The following is a 22,051-nucleotide window of genomic DNA, read 5'->3' on the forward strand; positions in this document are numbered from 1 at the left end:
AAGCCTGCCAAGTCACCACAAGCCAGGATAAATCTCTCCTTGAAACATATAGTTTTACATAAAAATATTAACACTTTCTGCTTGTTTAAGCAATAGAGGGTTAGAATTGTTGCATTTACTTTTGGCAAATCCATAGATCTTGGGGTGGAAGGAATTGATGAAACACTGTTAACACTTTTCGTGCTGTAAGTCTTATAGGAATCCCTTTAAGACTCATCAGTTAAAACAGGTGTAATATTATCTACCTAACCGTGAAAAGTTAGACATAAAATATATAAAGGAATTTATATATAATAGGAATTTAAGACATGATAGTTTTAAAAATCATTATTATAAATCAGAACTGGCCAGGACTTTCCACCCCAGTAGAGGGAAAAACTATGACTCATCCCAACAGCCACATGCTTATGAATAATACTTAATTTTTGACACATTTTCATTTTGGGAACTTTTCAAAGACTACTCACGTAAGATGAATTATAAGTTTTTTGCAAATCGTAATTATTGTCTACATTCAGAAATGTAAGTATCCAGCCTAATCTGCTAGAATTTAAAAGAATTTCCAAAGAACTAATGATAAATGAGTCTCTGTATTCAAACAGGGCTAGAATAAATGGAACTCATGATATTCCATGATAGTACTATGGGTATGATATTGAATACCTTTAACAGGTTTGAGAGACTATGAGGACGTAGGAGGGAATATGTCCTTTGAAATATGTGGCTTTAACAATTGTGTAGAATATGAGGCATTCACAAAAAAGTCTATGTGAATGTTGCATATTTCACTCAACTAGTTCTTCATGTTTCATGACTTTCAGCATGTGAAGGAAAACAAAAAAAAAGCTAAAAAAAACTCTAGTAACAAATCCTGGGCATATGTATACTGAATCCATGCAAAGGAATAGATGTTGGTTGCTTTACTGCAACTGTTTTAGGATATGCTGTCATTAGCAATATGGGGAGAAAAGTCCCATAGTGGGCAATCCCTGAAGAAACAGCACCACACTCTAACCAAAACTATGATATGACGCCCATCAATCTGTGAAACTTTATCTTGTGTTATATTTAAAAGTGAAGAACCATAAAAGAAAAAAATAATGCCCTTAAAGAAAGGATTTTAGGATAAGACATTGTCTTTTGGTGAGAAACAAAATACAAGAGAACTCATGTTACAGTATACACACTGCTAATTTTTTAAAAAGAGAAAAAAATAAAAATAAACTAGACTCTCTACCCACCATAACAACTCATCAAGGGAGTTCTCGTTTTCAGCAATGTTGAAACTATGACAGCCTGACATGCATAATGAAAGGCAGCCCAAACTATGAAGGGATAGAATAGATTAATGCTGAGAGAACGGGGAGAAAATCACATATTTTGTTATCCAGAATAAAGTACAATGTCAGAATAAGAGCCATCCAAATGGATAAATATTATGAGATAAAATCTAATGAGATGCAAATATAAGGAATCAAGTAAGGAAATACATTTGGAGATGCATAGTTCTTTGAAATGATAAGTATCAAATAATTATCAGAAGTCTAAAAAAGCGAAAATTATTTGAATTGTCCTTTCAGAAATATTACATGAGATAGTTATGACATGATAGTGTCATAAAATAAGCTAATCACATGATATAATTTTTGTTTTAATAGACTTTATTTTTTAGAGCAGTTTTAGGGTCACACAAAAATTGAGTGGAAAGTACAGAGATTTTTAAAATTTGTTAAATGTGTGTGTGGGGAGGTGTAATAATCACTACTAAAAGGAAAACGAGTGTCCACAAAACTTGGAAATAAGGGACACCCACTGATAGATGGGATTAGTCATCTGTATGAAATAACACAAAAGATTTTCTGAAGACATGTCATGGAGAAGTCTATGAAAATACAAAATCAAACAGGATAATAACTAAAGCATAACGTGATCACAACCAAGGAACCTGGAAATAAGTCCCTTCACTTTGTTTTTTACACAGCCTTTTCTCATACAAAGTATAGGATAAGCTCTTCATGAAATCTAGAAAAAGAGGGTTTCACATAACAAGGATTGATCAATCTGCCTTTGATACAGACTAGGAGAGGTGGCCCAAACAAGCATGTAAGGACTGAACATAGCTCTCAAAACCGTTATGGTCCTCCAAGTAACTTCTTCCTTTGGCTCCAGGTGTAGTATATACACTTCTGGCTATAACTGGCTTCTTATATAGACTAGGAGAGAATAAACTGACTATTCTACATAAATTTCCAGCCTACTCACATTAATTTTTTTCATTAAATATGTTCATTATTTACATTCTGTTTACAAAGGAAGCAATCTTTTTCACTCAAATTCTAAGTTAATACTGTCTGTAGACATAATAACATTAGATTTGATGTACACATTTGAAAATTTTTTTAATTAAAGGACAAGTTCTTTTTTATTATCTGCCATTGGTAAAGTATTGTTAGCCTGGCTAGTCTCTGAAATTTCTTCGTTTTAACCAAATAACTAAACATGTTCTAAAATAAAGCAAGTGCTTAAACTGTACATCTACTATTACAAAGCAGTCACTATAAGGAATATGAAGATGAATGGGACATTTTTTGACATCCATACATTTATAACTATGTGAAAAGTTAAAAAACAATGTTTATTTTATAAGAATTTAAAGTAGCAACAACAATAGTGCAAGAAGTGCGTTAAATGACAAACTAACTGTATAAGTAGTAGAAAACGCAAAATAAGATTTAAGTCTTCAGACTGTACTTGGAGAGGTCAAGAGGAGATAAAAATTATTTTTAAAATATATAGAGAATTATGGCTTCTACTTCCATTGTAGAGAGCTGGAAAAAGCATCATTTTCACGCTTATAACAATGAGAAATGACAAATTGCAAGTTCCCAACTTTTCTTGAACCCATCAGAAACCTGAGGTTGCAAGGTAATAAGCTAGCTCATAAGGAAAGACAGGCATGTGTGGGAAGAGATAGATTAGAAGCACCTGTTTATCTGGAAAAGCTGCAGCCAGACACTGTCACAAAGAATTCAGCTAGAATTGTTCACAAATTGCTGGATGCTGAGTGTGGGCTGATGAGACTGTGGAGCCTCTGGGGAATGCAGACATAAGGAAAGTTTGCACGCTCTTAGAGGCTCTTCTTACTGGACCTCACTGAATGAGTTCTGAGACAAGGTCCCTAATGGTGCAGGCCTGGGGCAGGAGAACAGCAACTGCTGCAGAGAGGCACAAAGATCCACTGAAATCTTTCTTCTGTTTCTCCTAAGGACCCAAGCGTTAAACTTCAGAGGAAAGGGCAACCAAAACTGTCATCTTTATTGCACTGCTGCAAACCCATTGATGTGAGAAAGAAAGAGAAAAAAATATCCTCTCTCGCTGGCTGAGGGACAGGAACAGGAGCTAAGCCCAGAGTTGGTGGAGAACAGCAGCACTAAGAAGCCACACTCCTAAGCCAGGGACACAGAGCCTTGCTCAGGACTGAGGCTTAACAGAGAAGGACTTCTTCCCCTGCCCCAACCAACCTAATAAGCATCAAGTAACAAGTGACAGTGAAATATTACTGGGAGAGTTGCAAAAGCATAGAGAGAGACACTCTTGGCACAGCACAAAGGGGAGACCTAAAGCTAAGAGTGGAGGAGATATTGAGAAAAACCCTCAGGCAGTCCATGATGAGCCTGAGGCAAAGGGAAAAATGTCTGTCCCTATACAAACTCATTAAAATATCCTCTCATATTTTGAACCAAATGAAAAAAGTGGATAAATGTTCTACAATAAATACACATGACTATTTATAAAGTTGTCCATTGAGTTTGCACAGCATGGTCAGTGTTCATTAACTCACCTAACAAGGGAGGTAATGCCTGGGAACCAAAGGCTGATGATCCCATTGACAATAACATAAGGTCATAAAACAAACAACAACAATTTGTCTTTATTTTAAAGTTTGATATTTGTTCATCATGGTTTTTTCATTAATTTGGTTTTTTTAAATATTGAATTAAAATATTATTTATCACTATGATTGAGTTTTTAGCATCCCCTGAAATTTTGCGCCTGAGGTAAGTGCCTCACTTATCTCACCCTAATCCCAGCCCTGCCCTCTGGCAAACCAGCCCCCATCCTAAACATAAGATATCTCTAGAAAATTTTGAAATCTATGATGCACTGAGAGTACCATAGCAATCACAAATCTCAAACCTAGCTCAGCTCACTATGTTGACCCAGGTAAAGACCTAGCAGAAAGAAAGGAGCACCCATTTCAAGTCCAGGCAGAAAAAACAATTTACTTCAGACTCTAATGTCCTACATAGTATGTTTGCTTTCCACAAAACTACAAGGCATACAAAAAAAGCAGGGAAAATTACATGCTGGTAAGAGAGACAAGGCAATCAATAGAACCAGGCACATATATGACACAAATGCTGGAACACGGAAGTTAAAATAAGTATGTAAATATGTTAAAGGTTCTAATGGAAAAGGTAGACAACATGCAAGATCAGATGAGTAATTTTAGCAGAGATGGACACTATAACAAAAACATCAAGTGGAACTGTTGAAAATAAAAAAAACAGTAATAGAGAGGAAGATTAGGCTCATCAGTAGATGTGACACAGCTGAGGGAAAAAAATCAATAAATATAAAGATGAGTCAATAGAAATTACCCAAGTGAAACACAGAGAGAAAATACTTTAAAAAATAAAATAAAACAGTAACAACAATAGAAAAAAATAGAACAGAGAATTCAAGTACTATTAGGCAATATCAGATGGTCTAACACAAATGCAATTGGAATCCCAGAAGGAGAAAAGAGAACAAGGCAGAAGAAATATTTGAAGAAACAACGGCTAATAATTTTCCAAATTAAATAACAGATAACAATCTACAGATGCAAGAAGCTCAGAGAACACCAATTAGGATAAATACCAAAACAGATTAAAAAACAAATACAAAATTAGTCATATCTTATTCATTCTACTGCAACAAAAAGACAAAGAGAAAATCTTCAAAGCAGTCAGAGAAAAAAAAAGACATATTACATACACAGGAGCAAAGATAATATTTACATTAGATTTTTTTCTCAGAAACCATTCAAGCCAGAATACAATAGAAAGACATATTCAAGGGCCAGCCCAGTGGTGCAGCGGTTAAGTGCACATGTTCCACTGTGGTGGCCTGGGGTTCTCAGGTTTGGCTCCTGGGCACACGCTGACACACCGCTTGTCCAGCCATGCTGTGGCGGCATCCCATGTAACGTAGAGGAAGATGGGCACAGATGTTAGCCCAGGTCCAGTCTTCCTCAGCAAACAAGATGAGGATTGGCAATAGATGTTAGCTCAGGGTTGATATTCCTCACACACACACACAAAAACATGCATTCAAAGAGCTAAAAAGGAAGGAAAAAACCCCAAACTTTCCAGCCATAATTCTATATCCATTAAAAATATATTTTATGGGGCTGGCCTGGTGGCACAGCCCTGGTTAAGTGCACATGCTTCACTTCAGCGGCCCGTGGTTCGCAGGTTTGGATCCTAGGAGTGCACTGACGCACTGCTTGTCAAGCCATGCTGTGACAGTGTCCCATATAAAGTAGAGGAAGATAGGCAAGGATGTTAGCCCAGGGCCAATCTTCCTCAGCACAAAAGAGGAGGATTGGCATCGGATGTGAGCTCAGGGTGATCTTCCTCACAAAAAAAAAAAAAAAATATATATATATATATATATATTTTATAATTAAAAGAGAAATAAAGACATTCTGAAACAAACAAAAACCTAGGAATTTTATTGCCAGCAGATCTTGCACTATAAGAAATTTTAAAGGAAGCTATTCTGTCAGAAGAAGTACATCAGACAGAAAATACGGTCTACAAGAAGAAAAGTAATGCAAAGGAAATGGACTAAAAGAAAGTAATTTCTCATAATAATTAATTTCTCTAAAATATAACTGATTGTCTAAAGCAAAAATAATAGCTATTTATTATGTGTTTATAGCACATGCAAAAGTAAAATATTCAGCAATAAAAACACAAAGGATGTGTTTGTTTGCTTGATTTGGTCTGTTCACTTACATTCATATGTTATATATGAATCAGTATAATATTATTGGAAAGTAAACTCTGATTAATTAAAGATGTATATTACAATCCTAAGGACAACTAAAAATTTAGGATGAGGTAGACAAAATAACTCAATAGTATACATGAAAGGGAATCAGAAAAAAAATGTTCCATTATTCTTTAAGAAGGTATAAAAAGAGGGCAAAAAAAATGATAACAAGAAACAAAAGAAAGAAATAGAAAATAACTAGTGATATGGTAGATTTTAACTCAATCACGTCAATAATCAAATTAAATATGAACAGTCAAAAGACACCAATTAAAAGACATAGAATGTCAGATTTGATAAAAAAGACTGAGTTATATGATATGTTATCTATATTAAATTCACTTTAGACATAAAGATATAGACAGGTCAATAGTAAAAACATTCAAAACATTCACTAAGATAGACCATATTCTCTGCCATAATATAAATTGCACCTATGTTAAAAGAATAGAAATCAGATAAAGTATGGTCTCAGACCATAACTGAAACAAATAAGAAATCAATAAAAAGATATCTAGAAAGTCCACAAATATTTGGAAATTAAACAACACACTTCTAAATAATCTGTGGTTCAAAAGAGAAGTATTAAGGTAAATTTTAAAATATTTTGAACTAAAAGGAAATAAAAATACAACCTAATATTTGTGGAATTTAGCTCAAGAAGTGCTTAGAAGGAAATTTACAGCAATAAATACGTAATTTAGTAAAGAGGGTAGATCTCAAGTCAGTAATTTAAGACATCTTAGAAACCACAAAAAGAAGTGTAAATTAAACTCAAAACAAGGAGAGAAATAGTAAAGATAAGCAAAAATCAATGAAATTGAAAGCATAAAGACAACAGAAAAAATTAATAAAACCAAAAGCTTTGTTTTTGAAAATATCAATCAAATTGATAAAGTAGCCAGAATGGCCAAAAAAAAAAAAAAAAGGGAAGCAAATTATCAATATCAAGTATAAGAAAAGAGACAGCACTATAGACCCCAAGGACACTAAAGACATAATAAGAGTATATTCTATACCCATAAATATTCAAAACACAGTTGAAATGGATCAATTTTTTTGAAAGAAACGAACTACAAAAAGTCACTCAAGAAGAAATAGATACTCTAACAAGTCCTATATCTAAGAAAGAAACAAAATTTGTAGTTGAAAACAGCAGTAACAACAACAACAGTCTAGGTCCAATGGTTTTACTGGTGAATTATACCAATTCTTAAAGGAAGAAATAATATCAATCCTACATAGTCTCTTACAGAAAACAGAAGATGATGGACTTCGATACAAAAACCAAAGACATTACAAGACAAGAAAACCACTAAAAGAATCCTGCTTAGTATAAGACATAGAAGTCCTCAAAAATTTTTTTACCAAATCAAAAATCCAGCAATATACACAAAGAATAATGCATTTTGACCAAATGGAATTTATCTTAGGGTATTTTTGATTCATCGCCAAATTAACATTCTAAAGAAACACCATATGATAATCTCAGAAGATGCAAGAAAAACATCTAAAAAAATTCATCATCTGTTTATGATAAAAATTCTAAGGAAACTATGAATAGAAGAAAATTTCCCTAATATGGTAGAAGGTATAGAGACAAAACTAAAGCTAACATCATATTCAACAATGAAAAGGTGAATGCTTTTTCCCTAAGATCAGGAACAAGAGAAAGATTCCCTCTCTTTCCCCTTATGTAGATACGGAAAATCTGAGACAGTGCAACAAGGCAAGAAAAATACTTAAAAGGCATAGAGATTTGAAAGGAAGAAATAAAACTCTCTTTATTTGCAGATAAAAACATTGTCTACATAGAAAATCTCAGTGAATTTATACAGAAGAATTCTAGACTTAAAAAAATGAGTTTAGCAAGATCACTGTATACAAGACCAAAATACAAAAATAATTGCATTTCTATATACTAGCAGTGAACAATTGAAATTTGAGATTTGAAAAAAAGTATCCTTTACAATAAAGCACTAAAAAATATTCAATACTTTAGTATGAATCTAACAAGACACATAAAGGATCTGTATACTGAAAACTACAAAGCACCAATGAGAGAAATTCAAAGACTTTAAACAAGTGCAGAGATTAAACTTTCTTGATGAACCAAAGGCTCAATTTCATTAAGGTTAAGTTTTCTCAAAATTGATCTTTAGATTTAATGAAATCTAAATACAAATCCCAGTGGGAGTTTTTTAAACTATCAAGAAGTTGATTGTAAAGTGTATATGGAAAAGCAAGTGGAAAAAATAGCCAAAACAATTGTGAAATAGAAAAACAAAGTTGGTGGACCCATACAACTTGATTTCAGGACTTAATGTAAAACCACAGTAATCAAGAGAGTGTAGTATTAGAGAAAAGATAGACATATCACTTAATAGAAGATAATAGAAGTCCAGATATAGACTCATACAAATATAATCAACTGGGTTTTCTCAAAGTCAAAAGGCAATTTCATTGAGATATGATAGTCTTTTCAACAAACAGTTGTGAAACAATTGAATATTTATATACCAAAATACATATCTTGGGGCCAGCCCCATGGCGTAGTGCTTAAGTTTGATAGACTCTGCTTCGGCGGTCTAGGTTCGCAGGTTTGATCTCCTGTGCGGACCTACACTACTCTTCAGCCATGCTGTGGTGGTGACCCATATACAAAATAGAGGAAGATTGGCACAGATGTTAGCTCAGGGCTAATCTTCCTCAAGTAAAAAAAAGAGGAAGATTGGCAACAAATGTTAGCTCAGAGCAAATCATCCTCAGCAAAAAAAATAAATAAATATCTATGTCTCAAATTTCATACAAATATTAACTCAAAATTAATTATATAGCCAAATGTAAAATGTAGAAGTATAAAACCTCTAGAAGAAGTATAGTATATATAGTATAGTATGCTTCTAGAAGAATATATAGGGGTAAAACGTGATAAAATTTATATGGATGTGGTCTCTCTTTCTTTCAGTTCACACCTATTCCTGAATCTATGTAACCATCCCTTACTCGCTGCCATCCATTGGAATATGTTTTCTGTTCACGTCTTCCACCCACAAATTTAATGCCTTTTCCATCTTAACTAATCACTTATCACACACTGGCCATAACCTTTGCAGTTTGAGGTGCAACAGCAAAACTAGTGAGAATTTCTTTTTCCTTCTTCACAATTTCGCAGATAGAAGATTTGTTCTTACTGTAGATCTTTGCAACCTCAGTATACGATTTTTTTTTCTTTCCTTCTTAAGTTGTAAACTTTTACATTTTCACTTAAAGTAAGCACTTTATGGCTTCTCTTTGGCATATTGGAATTGCCAGCATGCTACTTTTGTGCTTTGGGGCCATTAGTAAGTCAAATAAAGATTACTTGAACAGAATCACTGTAATACCATGACAGTAGGTCAATAACTAAGATAGCTACTAAGTGACTAATGGGAGAGTAGTGTATACAGTGTGGATATACGTAACAAAGCGATGATTCACTTTTTGGATGGGACAGAGAGGGACAGCATGAGATTTCATCACACTACTTAATGGTATGCAATTTAAAACTTAAATTATTTCTGGAATTTTCTATTTAATATTTTCACAGCTAACCACAGGTAACTAAAACTTCCAAAACTGCAGATAAGGTGGGACTACTGTATGTACTCACCATGTGACCCATCAATCCCACTCCTAGATACACATGAGAAATGAAAACTAATATTAACAACAACAACAACAACAAAACGCTGCAAAACCCTGTATTAGAATGTTTACAAAGGTCTAATTCACAATTACCAAAAACTGGAAACAATCCAAATTTCCTTAAACCTGTGAATAGGTAAACAAATTGTGGCACATCCACACAATGGAATATTACTCAGCAATAAAAGGAAACAAACTTATTAGATTTGCCACAACATAGATGGCTCTTAAATGCATTGTGCTAAATGAAAGAATCCAGATTCCAAAGGCTACATATTGTATGATTCTATTTGTATCAGATTCTGTAAACAAAACTATAGGTACAGAGAATAGATCAGTAGTTGCCAGAAGTAGGGGTTAGGAGGAAGGATTGACTACAAAGCTACAGTACAAAGTAAATTTGGGGAGTAATGAAAAATTTCTGTATTGTGTATGGTGGTGCATACATGATTCTATGCATTTGACAAAACCTGTGGACTGTACACCACAAAGAGATACTTTCATTGTATGTAATTTAAAGACAAATTTTAAAAGAACAAAAATTATTTTTATGTTTAAAAAAAAATCTATGATCAGCTGGGGATATAGTCAGAGCTCAAAGATATAAGGCAAATCCAGGAAAATTTATGGAAGAGAATGAATACAAGTTTAACACATGTATTTTATCCCATAAACAATGAACTAAAGGCAGCATATTTATTTCTTGGGTCATAGCCTCATTCTCTAGGTATTTATAAAATATTTCTGAAGAGAAGAATGAGGTCAGCGGAGACAAGATTCTAGAAAATGTGTGTATATCAACCAAAAAAATAAAGAACATATGACATGGAATAGCAGTAGTTAATATTCCTAGCAAATGTTGGAAGAAATAAAACCATTAACTATCTAAAGGGTAAATAAGCCATGGGAAATATTTTATAAAGAAAATCTCAGGATTAATAATCTTGAAAATTCTCTAATGAAATTATGTGTTTACTAAATTTTTTAAAAAGTACCATGTGGCATATTTGTGGCTTGTTAAAATATTTCACACAGACCCTTAGAAAATTTACCTGTAAATTGTGTTCATGATAGTTTAAATACAAACCTTGTAGTCACAATTACAATGTGGATGCTTTTCAAACAAATTACCCACATTTTATAGCTTTACACCTTTTATTTCATAAAAAATAGTAAAACTTCATAGAAAGATGTGGTGAGAGTGTTTGTCTCTTGTGTCCCAAAATGGTAATGGAAAAATACTTCAGGTAGCAAAATAGTAAGAGGTAATATTGAAAATGAAAATACTTAAGAAACATGTATAAGATTAGTAAATTTTGACAGTGCTCTAATTAGAAATATGGATGAAATAGCAGTCCGTGTTAAAGCAAAATCTATACATATGTATCTCTCTCTCTTTCTGCATGTATGTGTGTGTGTGCATGTGTGTGTGTGTGTGTGTGTATATAAATTATCAACATAAACATCAACAGAATTTCTTACTGGTTAATAGGTAATTTTATTTAAAAATTTCCACTCTATATTTTTAACATTTTTTCTAAAGTGACTCTGTAATATTTCTATGTTACTTAAATCAAAACACCAAAAAATAGACTCTAATAATATTGTTCTTTCTTAAGAGTGGCTCATTTAGTTTGAAAATTTTTATTTAACAATATTCTAATTTTATTTTTAAAAGGCTACATTTTTCTTGTTGTTGAGCTTTGTAAAAAAAAAGTGAAACAGTGCTAAATATTTGTATTAATCTTATGGCTTACAAAGCTCTTATATGTATATTTTCTCATTCAATTCTCACAGTAGTCCTGTGGATTAAGTATTATTTTCCTCATTTATAAATTGGAATAATGAGACCCAGATCAGTTAAATCCCTTTTGCTTTTTCACATATTTAGTATATGGTAAAATCAGATTTAAAATAAAGATTTTCCAACACCAAATCCAGTGTTCAATATAGTTTTATTTTGTTTCTTCTACTCTGTTGTGTATTTAAAAGAAAAAAAAACACTCATTGACAAGTCCTATGAAAGTTGTTCTTTGGATAGTAGATTTCGTCCTACTACTATGGCTAAGGGCTTAGAGATTTGAAACTGTGCTTATATGTATATAATAGTATTGTTTGTGTAGAAAATCCCAGTGATTCTACAAAAATACTTCTAGAACTAAAATGTGAGTTTAGTAAGGTCATTGTATACAAGGTCAAAATACAATACCCATTTTGCCTACTATTATAGCTTGAGCATTTGGGGGTTCTACCAACCATCGGTTGGTTGACATGGTCTGTCAATTTGCCTTATCAGAATGTGATCCTCTCCCAGGTTTTTGAGCTCTCTCAGAATTGTTTTATTTAGGGTTTCCATTTGTTCTCCTAGCCTTCTAAATGTTCAGCTTAGTATTCAGTTAATAAACTCAAAGTAACCATGAAGTTTCCTGGAACACTCTTCTGCATGGCATCCGCTCTTTTGACATTTTGCCCATTTTTCTGGCCATTTCAGCCACCCCAAACTTCTATCTCAATCTCCACAACTCGTCAAGATCTCTGGGCTCTGCTTAAGACCTCCCAGTCTGAAATGTAATTTGGTAAATGCTTCAAGATAGAAAGCTGAGGTGATTATATGGCTTACCTCATTTTGTCCCCTTCTCTTAGGGATTACAATTATTTACTTATTGCAGTCCAGTGTTTGAAAGCAGTTATTTCTTATTTTGTCCAGTTTTCTAGTTGTTTATGGCAGGACGGAAAATCCAATCCTGATTTCTTCATCATAGCCAGAAGCAAACGTCTAAACTTTAAGTATCATATTAAAATAAAGAGATCAATTATACTTTAGTGCAATATCTACATTAATAGTAAAACACAATATAAGATTTCAAAGACATTTAGTGGCCATGGTTTTATTGTTTGTTCTCCATTCTTATTTGAGCTACTGGAACGGAAAGTTTGAGATACTGATTATGCTGATTAGTTTAGCCTATGGCCTTCTAAGCAGGGAAACGAAAAAGTGGTACACAGAGAGCTAGGGTGTTTTAAAGATCTTTTTATATTGAAATAGTTTCAAATGTACAGAAATGACACAAGGATAGTACAAGGAACATGTTTACCTGTATTAGTTTTCCTGCTGGGTAACCAATTACTACAAACTTAACAGCTTAAAATAACACATGTGTGTTATCTTACAATGTAAGTGAGTCAGGAGTCCAGGCATGGCTTAGCTGGGTCTTCTGCTCAGGGTCTTTTAATCACGATGTCAGTGAGGTGGTGTTCCTTTCTGGAGTCTGGGATCATCTTCTACCCTCACATGGTTGTTGGCAGAATTCAGTTTCTCGTAGCTACAGGACTGAGCTCCTGTCTTCTTGATGGCTGTCAGCTGAAGGCCACTCTCAGCTCTAAGAGGTCACTCGCCATTCCCTGCCAGGTGGTCGTCTCACAGACCCTCTCAGAATGCGGCAGCTTACTTCTTCAAAGCTGGCAGAAGGGTGGCTCTGACATCTAGACTCTCCTTTAAAGGGCTCACTTGTTTAGATCAGACCCACTCAGCATAATCTCCTTTTTGATTAACTTAAAGGCAACTGATTTGAGATCTTAATTGCATCTGCAATGTATCTTCACCTTTGCCAGATAGCATAAGCTAATCATGGAGTAACATCCTCATAGTTGTAGGTCCCACCCATACTCAAAGAAAGAGGATTATAAGGACATGTACAACGAGGGGAAGGAATCCTGAAAGTCATTTTAGAATCTGCCTATCACAATACCCTCTACACATTTCCCCTATTTTAACATTTTGCCACATTGGCATTTGCTTTCATTCTCTGTGTGAATGTATGTATGTGTATATTTGTGTGTGTAAACGCATACCATGCAAGAGTATGTTGCACATATCTTGTCCCTTTACCACATAAAACTTTAGTGTATATTGACTAACAGCAATAACATTCTCCTACATACCTATTGTACACTTTTCAAACACAGGAAATTTAACACTGATATAATAGTTTATATAATCTACAAGTCATATTCCAATTCCATCAATTACCTCAATAAAGTCCTTTGTAGTGATTTTTGCAGTAAGAGTCTAGTCCAGAATTATGTATTGCATTTAGTTGTCATGTCTCTTTAGTTTCCCATGACCTAAAACAGTTCCTCAGCCTTTCTGTGTCTTTCAAGACTTTATTTTTGAAGAATACAGGACAGTTCTCTAGAACAGGGATTGACAAACTATATCCACAGGCTAAATTCAGCCCTTGACCTGTTTTTGTATAGCCCTAGGACTAATAATGGTTTCTATATTTTTAAAGAGTTTTAAAACAAAACACAGAATATATGTGATAAAAAACCATGTGTGACTCCCAAAACCTAAAATATTTTCTATTTGGCCCTTTATCAAAGAGTTGGCAGATAACCTGTTCTAGAATTTATCTCACTTTGGGTTTCTTTGGTTTCCTTATGATATGATTATATTCAGGTGATGCGTTGTTTGGAAAACTATGTAATTGATATTCTTTTCATTATATCATGTCTGGAGGCACACAGCCTCTGTTTGCCCCTTATTGGTGCTGTTTATTTTGATCTGTTGGTTTCTTCATTCTATAGTTACTATTTGTTTTTGTGTAATTAATAAGTAACTTGTGGGACAATACTCTAAGACCATGTAAATATTATCAAAACTTCCCCTTAGATATAACATCTATTGATGATTCCTACCTGAATCAATTTTTACTATGATAGTTGTAAAATGGTGATTTTCTCACTCCATCATTCTGTCTACATTTATTAGTTGGCATTCTATCTATAAGGAAATGTTTTCTTTTCCCCATATTTATTTATTTACTCATTTAGCTATTTGCTTATCTATCATTGGTATAGACTCACAATTCTTATTTTACTAAATTGGCTATAATCTATGATTGCCTTTATCTATTTTGATGTTCAAATTTTCCAAAACTTTTTAAGTGAGTTCCCCTTCAAGTGGGCTCCTGTCTAATTTTGGAGGAAAAAAAAATTATAGAAGAAAGATTTCCACGTGAACAAAATAATTAAATTTTGTATGTGAATTAAAATGTATTTTATACTTGGGATACTTTTTGTCCATTACAACTAGACATTATGTTAATAAATCACATATTTCATTAAAAGGACACATAACACCTCTAAGATAAGAGAGAGCAAAGTTACAGAAAATTGGGAGAGAAAATCTAGAATAAACATAACAAATCAAATAAGTTAAGGTATCAAAATTTCTCTTACTGTTACCCTGAAGTTACTACAACCAACCAATGTCAGCTCTCAGTGGCAATAGGAAGGTTCAGAAAGTAGATAAAGGAAGTAATGGCAGCAATGGAAAGATTGTGGCTTTAGGACTCAGTCATGACTTTGAACCTGCTTGGCCACTTACGTTTGTTTGTAACTTTTAGCAAATTATTTAGCCTCTTTGAGTCTCAATTTCATCATGTTTAACATGTACATTTAGTATGAGGATTAAATGAGTTTATGAATCTTAAGGGCCTGTACACAGAGTGCACTGAGTGTATTATGCTACTATAAATAGCTGCTTATATGCTTACTCAGAAAATGTGACTTTGTGGCTTTAATTGTTTCTTGTTTCTTTTTTGTTTGCTGAGGAAGATTCACCTTGAGTTAACATCTGTGCCAATCTTCCTCTATTTTGTATGTGGGTTGCCGCCACGGCATGACCGCCGACGAGTGGTGTAGCTCTGTACCCAGGAACTGAACCTGGGCCACCAAAGCGGAACATGCCATACTTAACCACTAGGCCATGGGGCCTGCCCCTGTGGCTTTAATTTTAAAAATAATCGTAGAACAAATAATTGACAGGATTTGATGCTTACATAAGAAATCTTGAACTATTATACTGATATAGGCTGTTCATCATTAACTCCAGTCAAGACTTTCGATGCATAGACAAAGCTGCTGTTTGTGTGCTAATAGCAAGATGTGTGACTAAATCGTGAGTGAACAGCTGATCCTAGAGTAAGCACTAATATGTGAAATGCTGAAAAAATGTTTCCAACTCCTGCAGATGTTCTCAGATCAAATACGATTTCTATGAAAAACTGGGTGAAATAGTTGAAAGTGAGGCACGAAAGATAGCTAATGAATTTGCATCATCAATGAAAGATTCAGGAAGTTATGTGAGAATCTGATAATGTCAAGGATCAGAGAAAAATCTTCTTAACTATTTGGACTTCACAAACATTGGTATTAAAACAGGCATCACAAGAATTACTACAAAGAAAGAATATTTGTGATATTAGAACGATTGTCACATCATCTCTCTCACTGAAGCAATCTCACTTAGATACAAAAAAGCAATTTTGTAAAAAGAAGAAAAGCAAAACTTGATTGTTGCAATGCTAATTAAAACATCATAGGGTTAAGAAAATGGTCATCATTTTGATTGAAATCTTGCTACTGCTTCATACCATTTTCACGAAAATAAAAATATAATCCCAGTATCATAGCAAGATAATTAAAACATCTAATTTTCAGCAAAATTTACTTAAACCTGGTGCCTCGAACAGCTCAATAATATTTAAGTCTTACAGAAATACAGATGTTGTTCTAAAAGATCTTGCCAGCTGGATATCAGTTGTACTGACCTAACCAACAAACACATTATTTGGTGACAGCAGACAGAAAAATTGTATGAATTATGGCATGAGTAAAAAAATAATATTTTCAAAGGCAATTTCATCATTCATGCTTTAATAATAATAACAATGCGCAGCCATCCTAGGAGGTAGATGTGAGCCTTCTGGGAGCAAGGATTGAAGCTGAATATTTACTCTGGGAAAAATGGCTCATGAGGGCAGCTCAGGCACATTCAAAATTATATTGATTGATTCACCCACAAATATTCATAAACATTCTAAGATGTTCAAGCTCTGGTTAAAAAAATTCATTGGGCACATTTAAAGGATGAATTAAGGTATTTTACAAAGGGTTTATGATGTAATGGGGGAAAGGAAAAATTTTTATCTAAATGAATATTCATTTCTCTAAGATTTTTAAAGCTCTGGGCTAAAATTCAGCTAGTTTCTCCAAAATTTAGCTTTGGTTTGATGTAACGACAAATGAAGTCAGGCTGACTCATCTTTCATAATGCTTCTCCATCTGTCCCTTTTCTTTGGACCTGACTGCCTATAGCTTGAGCTCGTACCTGGCTGCCCGCAAGCCTGGGAGATAAACTTGGCAGTCATTAGCACATGGTTTTTGAAGACACAGGCACAGATGAATCATTTAAGGTGGAAATATAATGTGAGGAGAGAAGCTGACCCAGAAATGAACCCAAAGACTGCCAACGTTTCTGTTAGAGAAGATGACGTTAGCAAGGGAACTTGCAAAGCAGTAGCCGAAGAGGTAGGTAGAAAGCCAGGAAATACGTGGAAAATGGACTGAAATATCAAACGATTTGGAGAAATATCCATAGGATTTGATAACATAGAGATCTTTGTAAATTTGCAAGAAGAGTTTTGGTGAAGTGTTGAAGGCAGAAACTAGATTGAAGTATTTGAAAAGTGAAATTCTTGTGAGAAAATTACGAATATATATGTGTGCAGCTCTTTCTAGAGGATGTCATGGAAGGAGAGGTCCAAAGAAGTGGAAGTAGGATGTCAGAGACATTAGAACATATTTAAATGATGAGGGAAAGTTAGAGTACAGAGAAGTTTGAAGATTTAGTGTAGGGAAGAGATAACACACAGAGAGATATCTAAGACAGCATGATCAGTTGGGCTACTGAGCACATGTGAAAGGATTTTCCTTTTTTTTTTTTAATCTTAATCTTTTTTTTTTAATTTTTTGTTTATTGCAGTAACATTGGTTTATAACATTGTATAAATTTCAGGTGTACATCATTATACTTCTATTTCTGCATAGATTACATCATGTTCACCACCAAAATACTAATTACAACCCATCACCACACACATGTACCAAATTATCCCTTTCACCCTCCTCCCTCCCCCCTTCCCCTCTGGTAACCACCAATCCAATCTCTGTCTCTATGTGTTTGTTTATTGTTGTTATTATCTACTACTTAATGAAGGAAATCATACGGTATTTGACCTTCTCCCTCTGACTTATTTCACTTTGCATTATAACCTCAATGTCCATCCATGTTGTCACAAATGCCTGGATTTCATTGTTTCTTATGGCTAAGTAGTATTCCATTGTGTAGATATACCACATCTTCTTTATCCATTCGTCCCTTGATGGGCACTTAGGTTGTTTCCAAGTCTTGGCTATTGTGAATAATGCTGCAATGAACACAGGGGTGCATGTACCTTTGCAAATTGGTGTTTTCAAGTTCTTTGGATAAATACCCGACAGTGCAATAGCTGGATCATATGGTAATTCTATCCTTGCTTTTTTGAGGAATCTCCATACTGTTTTCCATAGTGGCTGCACCAGTTTGCACTCCCACCAGCAGTGTATGAGAGTTCCCTTCTCTCCACATCCTCTCCAACACATGTTGTTTCCTGTCTTGTTAATTACAGCCATTCTGACGGGCGTGAGGTGATATCTCATTGTAGTTTTGATTTGCATTTCCCTGATAGTTAGTGATTTTGAACATCTTTTCATGTGTCTGTTGGCCATCTGTATATCTTCTTTGGAGAAATGTCTGTTCAGGTCTTTTGCCCATTTATTAATTGGGTTGTTAGTTTTTTTGTTGTTGAGATGCATGAGTTCTTTATATATTTTGGAGATTAAGCCCTTATCAGATGTATGGTTTGCAAATATCTTCTCCCAATTGTTAGGTTGTCTTTTCGTTTTGTTGATGGTTTCCTTTGCTGTACAGAAGATTATTAGTTTGATGTAGTCCCATTTGTTTATTTTTTCTATTGTTTCTCTTGCCCGGTCAGACGTGGTGCTTGAAAAGATGTTGCTAAGACCTATGTCGAAGAGTGTACTGCCTATGTTTTCTTCTAGAAGTTTCATAGTTTCAGGTCTTACATTCAACTCTTTAATCCATTTGCAGTTAATTTTTGTGTATGGTGTAAGGTAAGGGTCTACTTTCATTTTTTTGCATGTGGCTGTCCAGTTTTCCCAACACCATTTGTTGAAGAGACTTTCTTTTCCCCAATCTATGTTCTTGGCTCCTTTGTCAAAGATTAGCTGTCCATAGATGTGTGGGTTTATTTCTGGGCTTTCGATTCTATTCCATTGATCTGTGTGTCTGTTTTTGTGCCAGTACCATGCTGTTTTGGTTACTATAGCTTTGTAGTATATTTTGAAATCAGGGAGTGTGATACCTCCAGCTTTGTTCTTTTTTCTCAGGATTCCTTTAGCTATTCGGGGTCTTTTGTTGTTCCATATAAATTTTAGGATTCTTTGATCTATTTCTGTGAAAAATGTTGTTGGAACTTTGATAGGGATTGCATTGACTCTATAGATGGCTTTAGGAAGTATGGACATCTTAACTATGTTAATTCCTCCAATCCAAGAGCACGGAATATCTTTCCATTTCTTTGTGTCTTCTTCAATTTCTTTCAGAAATGTTTTATAGTTTTCAGCGTACAGATCTTTCACCTCTTTGGTTAAGTTTATTCCTAGGTATTTTATTCTTTTTGTTGCAATTGTAAATGGGATTGTATTCTTAATTTCTCTTTCTGCTACTTCATTGTTAGCGTACAGAAATGCAACTGATTTTTGTATGTTGATTTTGTATCCTGCAACTTTACCATATTCGTTTATTACTTCTAAAAGTTTTCTGGTGGATTCTTTAGGGTTTTCTATATATAAAATCATGTCATCTGCAAATAGTGACAGTTTCACTTCTTCCTTTCCAATTTGGATCCCTTTTATTTCTTTCTCTTGCCTGATTGCTCTGGCTAGGACTTCCAGTACTATGTTAAATAGCAGTGGTGAAAGTGGGCATCCTTGTCTGGTTCCTATTCTTAGAGGGATAGCTTTCAGTTTTTCACTATTGAGGATGATATTAGCTGTGCGTTTCTCATATATGGTCTTTATTATGTTGAGATACTTTCCTTCTATACCCATTTTATTCAGAGTTTTTATCATAAATGGATGCTGTATCTTGTCAAATGCTTTCTCTGCATCTATTGAGATGATCATGTGATTTTTATTCTTCATTTTATTAATGTGGTGTATTACGTTGATTGATTTGCGAATGTTAAACCATCCCTGCATCCCTGGAATAAATCCCATTTGATCATGGTGTATAATCTTTCCAATGTATTGTTGTATGCGATTTGCTAGTATTTTGTTGAGGATTTTCGCATCGATGTTCATCAGTGATATTGGCCTGTAATTTTCTTTTTTTGTGTTGTCCTTGTCTGGTTTTGGTATCAGGGTAATGTCAGCTTCACAGAATGAGTTAGGGAGCTTCCCCCCTCAATTTTTTGGAAGAGTTTGAGAAGGATAGGTATTAAGTCTTCTTAGAATGTTTGGTAGAATTCACCAGGGAAGCCGTCTGGTCCTGGACTTTTATTTTTGTGGAGGTTTTTGATTACTGTTTCGATCTCCTTACTGGTGATTGGTCTATTCAAATTCTCTACTTCTTCTTGATCCAGTTTTGGAAGGTTGTATGATTCTAAGAATTTATCCATTTCTTCCAGATTGTCGAATTGGTTGGCATATAGCTTTTCATAGTATTCTCTTATAATCTTTTGTATTTCTGAGGTGTGTGTTGTAACCTCTCCTCTTTCATTTCTGATTTTACTTATTTGTGCCTTCTCTCTTTTTTTCTTGGTGAGTCTAGCTAAAGGTTTGTCAATTTTGTTGATCTTTTCAAAGAACCAGCTCTTGGTTTTATTAATTTTTTCTATTTTTTTTTGGTCTCTATTTCATTTATTTCTGCTCTGATTTTTATTATTTCCCTTCTTCTACTGATTTTGGGCTTGGTTTGTTCTTCTTTTTCCAGTTCCTTTAGGTGCATTGTTAGATTGTTTATTTGAGATTTTTCTTGTTTGTTGAGATAGGCCTGTATCGCTATAAACTTCCCTCTTAGAACCACTTTTGCTGTATCCCATAAGTTCTGGCATGTCGTATTTTCATTTTCATTTGTCTCCAGGTATTTTTTTTTTTTTTTTTTTTTTTTTTTTTTAAAGATTTTATTTATTCAGTTTTTCCCCCCAAAGCCCCAGTAGATAGTTGTATGTCATAGGTTCACATCCTTCTAGTTGCTGTACGTGGGACTCGGCCTCACGTTGGACGGAGAAGTGGTGCCTCGGGGCGCTCCCGGGATCCGAACCCGGGCCGCCAGCATCAGAGCGCGCGCACTTAACCGCTAAGCCACGGAGCCGGCCCTCCAGGTATTTTTTGATTTCTTCTTTGATTTCTTCGTTGACCCAGTCGTTGTTCAGTAGCATTTTGTTTAATCTCCACGTATTTGTGGCTTTTCTGATTTTCTTCCTATAGTTGATTTCTAGTTTCATGCTGTTGTGGTCAGAAAAGATGCTTGGTATTATTTCAATCTTCTCAAATTTATGGAGACTTGGTTTGTGGCCTAATATGTGATCAATCCTGGAGAATGTTCCATGTGCATTTGAAAAGAACGTGTATTCTTCAGTTTTTGGATGGAATGCTCTGTATATCTCTACTAGGTCCATCTGTTCTAGTGTGTTGTTTAAGGCCAATGTTTCCTTGTTGATCTTCTATTTGGATGATCTATCCGTTGGTGTAAGTGGAGTGTTAAAGTCCCCTACTATTATAGTGTTACTGTCTATTTCTGTTTTTATGTCTGTTAATAATTGCTTTATATATTTAGGTGCACCTACATTGGGTGCGTAGATATTTACAAGTGTTATATCCTCTTGTTGGATTGTTCCCTTGATCATTATGTAATGCCCTTCTCTGTCTCTTTTTACAGTTTTTGTTTTAAAGTCTATTTTGTCTGATATGAGTACTGCTACCCCAGCTTTCTTTTCATTGCCATTTGCGTGGAGTATCTTTTTCCATGACTTCACTTTCAGTTTGTGAGTGTCTTTAGGTCTGAAGTGTGTCTCTTGTATGCAGCATATATATGGGTCTTGTTTTTTTATCCAGTCAGCCACCCTATGCCTTTTAATTGAAGCATTTAGTCCATTGACGTTTAAAGTAGCTATTGATAAGTATGTACTTACTGCCATTTTTTAACTTTTTTTTTTTCTCAGTGTTTTAGTAGTCCTTCTCTGTTCCTTTCTTCTTCTATACAGAATTGATGGTCACTTTAGTTTGACCTCTGTCTGAAAGCTGTACTCTTTAACTCCCCTCCTCCCTCCTTTTATGTTTTTGATATCATATC

The sequence above is a fragment of the Ceratotherium simum genome, chromosome 14, assembly GCF_057802395.1.
Source record: "Ceratotherium simum simum isolate JZ-2026a chromosome 14, ASM5780239v1, whole genome shotgun sequence".
Taxonomy (NCBI): Eukaryota; Metazoa; Chordata; class Mammalia; order Perissodactyla; family Rhinocerotidae; genus Ceratotherium; species Ceratotherium simum.